We start from the raw sequence: 9,738 nt of genomic DNA, 5'->3' as shown, positions 1-9,738 counted from the left end.
GAAATGTGGTGATTGCAAACAGTTATTTTGATGGAGTAATAAAAATAATATGACTAATAGCAAGAGTAGCATTGACATATATACACCACCAAGTATAAAAGAGATAGCTAGTAGGAAGCTGCTGCATAACACAGGGAGCTCAGCCTGGTGCATTGTGATGACCTAGAGGAATAAGATGGGGAGGTGAGAGGGAGGCTCAAGAGGGAGGGGATGATTCATATGGCTGATTTACATTGCTGTACGGCAGAAACCAACACAATATTGTAAAGCAATTATCCTCCAATTTAAAATAAAAAGAAAAAAACAATAGGCACCATGGGGCAGGCTGGCCACAAGACCACAGGCGGGCTGAAAAATATAAAACCAAAAGAGAAAGGAGGCAAGAGGGTTTATTTATATGTGAGCGGCCCTACTCAATGCCAGTCATTGAACACTTATCAAGGACTTCCTTAGGCCTGGTTCTGGGTTGAGGGCTGGCCCAGTCCTAGGCCCTGCTCTGGGGAGGCTAACAGTGTAGGGGAGAGCGCCAAGCGCAGGTGTAAGCTGCCCAAAGTGTGAGAAGCGATATCATAGAGAGTGAAAATCGCTAATGGAGCAGAGAGAAAAAACTACTCCACTGACAGGGATTAGCAGAGGTCATGAGACCAGATTACAAATCGTCACACCCATGATTTTTTTTCAAGACAAAAGTTTAACATTACGTTTTCAGCTCACTTCCATTTTCATGTTTCTCACATTTTGCACATGAACAGAAAGCTAGACCTTAAGTATAAGTTCAGCTTCCTTGGACTTCAGGTGATGCAAATGAATTCTTCTGCTCTACCTGAGGTCTTTTGAGTTGTCTATAAGGTAAAACTTGCCTTTTTGTCAATGCATTGAATTGCCAATTCTTCCACTGAAACTCCGAGACAAAATTAACCTGGAAAATACTGAACTACACACAAGAAAAGTTTTCATATAAACTCTAGCCTACTTGTCTCAATCTGTTAGACTTAGAAGCTTTATTCTACAAAACACCAACTCTCATATTAAGTTTCCTTCACAAATCACAAATACAAAGTTTAGTAAATAATGAACAGCAATGTGTGTATCTTTTCTTGCTGGCCTCGAAAGATTATCTGGGAGATGTAATGGGAAACATCGGGCAATTAATAAAAACAAAAACAAAGAAGTCTAGTTCCTAACTCAGTTCTCCACTTGATTTTCTGCACCTGTGAAGTCAGGCAAACCCAAATGTTTATCCCCTCTGCTAAGTAGGACACCTTTGTTTATATGTCCTTCATGTGATCAGAGATTTCCTTATTTTTTTGTTAAGATGGAGAACAAGTTTCCTTCAACACCTTCAAGCCTCCATTGAAAAGAGCTTGGAAAAGCCAAGCTTGGTCTCCTCCTTGGGGTCTCCCAAAGACACTCCATGGCATAATGCTCTCCTCATGGCCAAAACCCACATGTCCCTGAAGTGCTCCTGTGAGCTGAATACTTACCCAGAGAAGATACTTCCCTGCTGGTCCAGTGGCTAAGACTCCACGCTCCCAATGCAAGAGACCCATGTATGATCCCTGGTCAAGAAACTAGAGCCTTCATGCCACAACTAAGACCCAGTGCAGTCATAAAGCAACAAATTTTTAAAAAAATTATTCAGGACTTTTCTGGTGGCCCAGTGGAGAGGAATCTGCCTGCCAATACAGGGGACATGGGTTTGATCCCCGGTTCAGGAAGATTCCACATGCCTTGGAGCTACTAAGCCTGTGCATCACCTGCAACTACAGAAGCCCATGTACCTACAGCTTGTGCTCCACAATAAGAGAAGTCAATGAAATGAGAAGCCCACGCACTGCAACTAAAAGGTAGCCCCCACTCACCGCAACTATAGAAAGCCCAGGCATAGAAACAAAGACCCAATGCAGCCAAAAGTAAAATAAATAAATAATTTTATAAATTATAAATTTATAAAATAAATAAATTTTAAAAGTTACCCAGAGACGGTATCAACCAGCTCTCCAAGGGATGGTAAGAGCAGCACAAGGATCCTCATGGGTCCCTATCACAACAGACTAAACAGCTTCATGAACACATGGATAAGAGGCTCCCAACATCGTCACAGCAGGACTAGGAGAGGGGAGGTCTCAGTGCAACAAAGAATCAGTCTCCACCACTTTCCCCAGTGCCCAGACGTAGACACCCCACCTTGAGAAAACCTTCATAGATGCAGAAGTTCTGGAGCAGAGCCTCACATAAGGTGTCAAAGGAATTTTTATCTCTATCCATAGTCAGCAAATCCTAGCCAGCTATACTCCCCAACTCACCACAGCACACCATCACAAAGAGAAGTCCAAGCAAACATAAAAAGAATCAGAGAACTATTGTTAACTGCAGGAAGACAAGGATAAACTTAGAAGAGCAAACACATATTCCTGAAGCAAGAAGTCTTAGCCTCCCATGGTTATTTCTTCCACCCACATTTAGCTTGTATGATGGAAAACATCGAGTTTGCAGAATTCAAAGGGCCTGAGGTCAGGATGGTTGGAGGTGGGGGGAGTACTAGAACTAAGGATGTCAGAAACCTAAATTATAAAGTCAATCTTATGAGTTTACTTTAGCCTTAAGGTTTCAGTGTGTCCTTAAGCTGTTAGTCTATGCCTTCATATCTCACTCATTTTCCACATAATTCAACAAGGAGAGAAGAGATGCAATAAGGACAAATTCAGAAGCAACCTGGATTCTAACACCTATTACTTCTAAAAACAGTTTTGAAAGATCTAGCAGTCTTATGTTTAGACTAATATTTATCTCTATATTCATAAGGGACAAGTTATCACCCAAAGATTCTGAAAAGACATTTTAATCCTTTGTTTCTAATTTTACAAGTTAAAATATTAAATGCAAGTGTTCAGGTAGGATTTCAATTTGACTTAAGTTATGTTATAATATATAATTCCTATCACGTATGCTGACAAAGGATCTCCCAAGGATGGCTAGAATTAGATTCTACAATGGGTTCTAGCACAGAACCAGACCAGATATGCAATGGTTCCAGACTAAGTTTGTCTTCCAACCTCCAGCCCAGTTATGGTGAATATGACTAAGGCCATCCAAAGAGCCTCCAAAGCCTTCTAGAACATGAGGTTCATGGACACAGATCCCAGGGTGTTGAATATGATAATCACCTTTAGCTTACTCAGCAGCAATCTACCAGACAAATATTCACATGCAGAGAGGTAAGACCTCACTGCCATCCGTAAAGTTACTCTGAGAGGTGATGGTAAGGGCAGAAACTGCATACCCAAGAACTTGATCTAAAAGTGACTTCTTGGTATGGTATACACACACATATATACAATGGAGTATTACTTGATGGTAAAAAAGAATGAAATAATTCCATCTGCAGCAACATGGATGGACCTGGAGATTATCATACTAAGCGAAGTCAGACAAATACCATATGACATCACTTATATGTGGAATCTAAAAAAAAAAATACAAATGAACTTTATTTACAAAACAGAAACAGACTCACAGACACAGCAAACAAACTTATGGTTACCAAAGGGGGAAAAGAAGGGAAGGAAGAATTTGTGATTAATGGATACACACTATTGTTGTTCAGTCACTAAGTCTGAGCCTCTTTGGATGCTCCTCTTTGGAGACTCCTCTTTGGAGCCTCTTTGGATGACCTTGGTCATATTCACCATCTCAGGGCTGGAGGTGTCCAAATCTTTGTGACCCCATGGACTGCAGCACATCAGGCTTCCCTGTCCTTCACTATCTCCCAGAGTTTGCTCAAATTCATGTCCATTGAGCCAGTGATTCTATCTAATCATCTTATCCTCTGCCACCCTCTTCTACTTTTGCCATCAATCTTTCCCATCATCACAGTCTTTTCCAGTGAGTCAGCTCTTCGCATCAGATGGCCAAAGTATTGCAGCTTCAGCTTCACCATCAGTCCTTCCAATGAATACTCAGGACTGATTTCCTTTAGGATTGACTGGTTTGATCTCCTTGCAGTCCAAGGGACTCTCAAGAGTCTTCTCCAGCACCACAATTTGAAAGCATCAATTCTTGGGCGCTCAGTCTTCTTTATGGTCCAACTCTCACATCTATACATGACTACTGGAAAAACTGAAGCTTTGACTATATGGACCTTTGTTGGCAAAGTGATGTCTCTAATACGCTGCCTAGGTTTGTAATAGCTTTTCTTCCAAGGAGCAAGTGTCTTTTAATTTGTATAACATAGATAAACAACAAGGATCTACTCTACAGGACAGGGAACTATATTCAATGTCTTGCAATAACCTATAATGGAAAAGAATCTGAGAAATTATATATGTATGTATATATACGTATAACTGAATCACTTTGCTATATACTTGAAACTAACACAACATTATAAATTAACATTTCCATAAAAAAACAAAAATTTTTAAAAATAAAAGCAACTTTGCTCTGCACTTTCTTCAAGGTTCCCTTGCATTACTAAGATAGATAGTAAATACTGTCATATACTTTTGGAATATTTGGGAAAGTATGTAATCCGGAACTGTGTGCCCCTCTGCTTCATTCAGGCACCAGTCTCCCTTTAGGTGCTGTGTTCCCAACCCTCTTTGATTTCCCACTCACCTTCTTGGCTGAACTGCCTCAGTATGATGTATAACTTCAATACACTAGGGTAAAGTGAGATGAAAGCAAAACCAAGGGGATGAGAGAAAGAGATGGAAGGTAGCATTTGATCCACACTAATTCTTCTTCCCTCTAGGTAACTACACACCCTTAAGCTTTAACATACAATTCTGGTCACCATGAAAAGCGAAAAACAAAAATCTGCTTCATTTTTGGCATATTTCTGGCACTAACACCTCAGCATACAATGTAAAGCCACTTTCTATCAACAAGAATTATAGAAATTTCGCTTTTTGTGAAATAGGGTGCAATTCTTTCAAGGGAATAGCCATGACATTCCTCAGCCTCAGATTAGGTTTAGAAGTTGACGATCAATCAGTCATCAACTTTCTGAACATGTGCTGTGCACAGAGCAATATTTATGAAATAGAAAGAAATAGGCCAATAACTTAGGATCCAATTGAGAAAAGGGAACAAAAGAGAATCTACCAACATCTGGAAAAGCAAAAATGAGCAAAATGGGGACTTCCCTGGTGGTCCAGTGGTTAAGACTTCATCTTCCAATGCAGGGGGTGCAGGTTTGATCACTGGTCAGGGAATTAAGATCTCATGTGCCGCATGGCCTGAAAAACAAATATAAACACAGGAGCAATATTGTAACAAATTCAATAGAGACTTTAAAAATGGCCCACATCAAAAAAAAAAAATCTTTTAAAAAGTCAGCAAAACATAAATGCATATGTGTATTAACATATTCATTCAACGTTTATTATTTGCCATGGGGACACACATTGCATTTTCAGTTAAACATAGAAATAAGCAAAAACTATACTGAAGTGGGAGGTGGTGTCTTAAACTGGACTAAATACTTTCTGGCCAGTAATTCTCCCTTACCTCTAGTAAAAGAATACAACAGAAGAATTCACTGCTTATACGATGCGTTGGATAACTAAAATAATATTTTTCTAATAAAATGGCATGTACTAAGTTTTCAATAAATGTTAGACTCCCTCCCATCAGTATTTGTTCCAAATCCTCTCTGTTTAACTCGATATTGCTGGATGGGATCCAGAATGTTTGGAATGTTTACACCACTCCTATATTCTTAGACATAGAAAACAAAAGGCCTCTGAGTCCAAAGACATATACTATGATATCAATTTTTTTTCTTCCATGGAATTATAATCATTTTGGTGCCAATAAACAGAGTACTTGGCCAGATGTTACATAGAAATTCTGATTTTAATTTATTGGATTGAGAAATGATGCCTTCTGGTCATTTGCCCATGAAGAGCGAAACAACCAAAATACAAAATAAAATTGGAACTACTGGGAGGGAGGCAGGATTCTAGAATAGCTGAGTCAGAACCTGCATCAATCCAAGCCTCCATCAAAGCTGTAAAAATACTGGCAAAATTATCAAAATCAGCTTTTTGAGAGCTTTGCAAATTAGCCAAAGGCTTGCAAACATCTGAAGAGAGTTTATTCCAAAAAAAAGAAAAGCTACTAAATCTTGGTAAGAAGACCAGGGACTGAGACATTTTAACTTGAGTTAATCCTATCTACCTCCTTCCCCAACTGCACAGCATTAGCCTGAAAAGCTACCAGCCTTGCAGCCACCAGAGGGACAGATGGGCTCTCGAACTTCTCCCAAAACCCTCTGCTCAGACCACAGTCACTGTCTGATCTGACTCACAGCTCCCTGAAAGAGCTGCATTCACAAGGTGTTGTGTATTTGACTCACTCGGAGCTCAACATCACAGGAAAGGGCTTGTCTCTAGGGCACTGATGGGAACAATCAGCTTTGGTTATTTAACATTCCGTTTAACTAACAATGCAATACTAATTGGGGTACACAAAAGCCTGGCAAAAATATATAAAAGGAAAATCTGAAGGAATGAGGCTTGCATAAAGTGCTTTGAAAAGTTCTGACCTATCACTGGGGCTCCAAAGGACAGTACACTTGTAGAGGGCTGTTCTCATGACTGAGGAGAACCAGAGAGGTCACCAATTACTCTCTTCTGGCTGGCCCTGAAGCCCTACAAAAGCAGGAAATAAAAGCTAAGATAAATAAACATGAAGAGCCAATTCATTGGAAAAGACCCTGATGCTGGGAAAGATTGAGGGCAGGAGGAGAAGGGGACAACGGAGGATGAGATGGTTGGATGGCATCACCGACTCAACGACATGAATTTGAGCAAACTTTGGGAGACAGTGAAGGTCAGGGAAGCCTGGCATGGTGCAGTCCAAGGGTTGCAAAGAGTCGAACACGACTTACTGACTGAACAACAACAAAGGCAAAGACAGACTTACAAACAGCCTGAGTGTTGAAGGTATGACCTCAACACACAGGTACACATACACCTTCTTCATATCAAAAGTGGCTGGGTTAAGTCATTTAAGGAAATCTTTTGACTAATCAGTTGATGACTGTAAAAACATTAACAAAGAGAAACCTTAATTAATAAAGAAACACCTCAATTAAGGGGGAGCTTTCATGCCCTGTGATGATAAAAGAGCCCAATAGGAAGGAGAAAGACTCCTCTTCTTTCCTGGCAAGGATTCATTCAGTGGAAAGTCATGGTCTCTCTGTTGACAACAGCCCTTCCAACTTCCTTTTCCCCTCTATGAAAGTGTCCTTCCCTTGCTATAAGGGAACCATGGCTTGTCATGGTTGCCTATCATGAATTGCAATTCTCTGATGACCCAGAATAAACTCATCTCTACCAAAGAAATATCTGGCAGTCTATTTATTTAAGGTCCACATTGACCAATAAGCTATGCTGGCCCAGGTCAACCCCTACAAAGACAGGCTTAAACATAAAATCAAGAATTTGTTTAAATAAGTGATTTTTTTTAAAGCAGAGACTTCAGAGGTCACACAATGTAGGGAACACAGATTCCACAGAATTTGTCCAAAAAAGTTACCAAACAACGTGAACATAAAATGGAGGGCTCATAAGGAGAAGGAAATTAAATTAACCACGTAGAAATGGCAGGAACCTTAAAAGTAGACAAACAGTAAATAACCCAGACTCTTAAAAAGAGACAGAAAGAAAGTTTCTTCTGTTATTTTGTTTGCTTGTTTTAATTTACTTAGCAGAAATGATATTCAGACAGGTATCAGATTTGAAGTTTGCACATTTGGTACAATGTTGATTTGGGTGATGACATTTTCATTTTGTGCTATGGAGAACTTACGTATCTGGAAAAATGAACTGGGAATCTTTCAACCACTACTATAAAACCAGATCACTTCAAACCAATCCCCTGACAAAGCAGGGGCTGCAAGAGCCATTCCCCAGTTCACTCACCTATATCACCATTCACCTCACACCTGCCTTCCCAATCGCGTTGTTCCCTAAACAGACAGACTGTGTCTTAGCAATACTTGATCAGCAGGCGGATTTGGGTTTACCCCTTGTTCAACCTTTGAATAATCAAGAAGAAATTCTGACAGACTATACTTTTGTCTGAATGAGGAGCCAGAAAAGATTGACAAGTTTGTCTTCCAGACTTCAAACAAGCAGCACCACCAGACACTTGGCCACTGACCCAAGAGGCAGCCGCTACCAAGGTCAACAGCTTCCCACGGAGCTCTCCATGAGCTCCCCTCATGGTCTCACTTCCATGGCCAAAGGCGCTTCTCCTTTCTTGGGTTTCCCTTCAGGCTCCAACTAGTTCACCAGCACCAATGCCTCTGGAGGGGTTCTCTCTGATCTTCCCCAACCTTCCTTCCAGATCACCACTTCCTCAGCTGCTTCCACATTTGTGTCTAACTCTGGAAAAGGAAATGGCAACCCACCCCAGTATTCTTTCCTGGGAAATCCCCATGGACAGAGGAGCCTGGCAGGCTACAGTCCATGGGGTCACAAAGAGTTGAACACTACTGAGCCACTAACAACAACAATTCCTACACTCAGTCCCTTCTTCCTATTATCCTCATAGTGACTTTGCTTCCCTGAGTGACCCTGGCTGCCACAGAAGAAGCTGAATATCCTTGCTCATCACACAAAGCCAACAAGCCCTCCTCCCCCTGAAGCAAAGAGATGCCTTAAGCCAACTAGAGCAAAGCCTGTGTTCTCATCAAGTTAAAAGAGAAAAAAATGAATTAATAATTTTCGTATTATTACCACTCGAAAGAGACTTAATCTGGACCCAATAACATGTTTCCCACTGGATCAGTTCAAACTTACTAAATAGCTACAGGATTTAAGAAGGGGACAATGAAAGATAAAATTAAAAAGAGTAAATGCCATCAAACAGCTCATAAAGTTTATGAACTTGGAAAATATGAAGTCACAGAGGTCACCATCAAAGAAGTTCATAAGAAATGCATGTTTAGAGAAAATGTCACAGTGTTTTAATATTGAAAATCCAAAGACCATGCATGACAGAATATGACTAAAGTAGGGCTGAGGAAAAAAGTCATTAGTCACTAAACAGAACAGACTGTCACTCAGCTAATAGTCTCTTGCAAGTAACAGCTCACTGAAGACAGTTCAGTTCAGTTCAGTCACTCAGTCGTGTCTGACTCTTTGCGACCCCATGAATCACATCATGCCAGGCTTCCCTGTCCATCACCAACTCCCGGAATCTACCCAAACTCATGTCCATCGAGTTAGTGATGCCATCCAGCCATCTCATTCTCTGTCGTCCCCTTCTCCTCCTGCCCCCAATCCTTCCCAGCATCAGGGTCTTTTCCAATGAGTCAACTCTTCGCATGAGGTGGTCAAAGTATTGGAGTTACAAAGAATGATCTTTATCTACACATGTTCAATTCACCAGCATCCCAGTGGTAGTATGAGCTTACGATAAATGCTATTAGGCCAGAGTCAGCCTCAGAGACTCTGGGTGCCTGCCTGGGACCACTAGTGTGAATTTCTCTGAGCCTCATGAAGACCCTCTGGGAGCTAAGCTCTTCCCATTCTTCCAGAGTAGTAGGCAGGGAGCCCCAAGAATGGTACATCAGAATGGCATCTCTGTTGTCAATGTCATATTTGGAACCCAACATCTTTCATGGAGCTTCAGCTTCAGCATCAGCCCTTCCAACGAATATTCAGGGTTTATTTCCTTTAGGATTGGCTGGTTTGAAGCTCCAATTCTTTGGCCACCTGATGC

The 9,738-nt window shown here is 40.9% G+C and overlaps 1 long non-coding RNA gene across 1 annotated transcript; it reads right to left on the bottom strand.

Annotated features, from left to right (window-relative positions):
• Positions 1–3,455: 3,455 nt before the first annotated feature.
• On the bottom strand, positions 3,456–5,240 carry LOC145521034 (uncharacterized). Its single transcript, XR_014065015.1, has 2 exons — positions 4,618–5,240; positions 3,456–4,293 (listed from the first exon to the last, which is right to left on the bottom strand). It is a non-coding gene; the product is annotated as an uncharacterized LOC145521034 (long non-coding RNA).
• Between the last annotated feature and the right edge of the window lie 4,498 nt (positions 5,241–9,738).

The sequence above is a fragment of the Giraffa tippelskirchi genome, chromosome 9 (genome assembly GCF_054371585.1).
Source record: "Giraffa tippelskirchi isolate mGirTip1 chromosome 9, T2T-mGirTip1v1.2.pri, whole genome shotgun sequence".
NCBI classification, from domain to species: Eukaryota; Metazoa; Chordata; class Mammalia; order Artiodactyla; family Giraffidae; genus Giraffa; species Giraffa tippelskirchi.
Note: the sequence above shows the minus strand (reverse complement) of the source record. Positions and strands in the feature narration are given on the sequence as shown.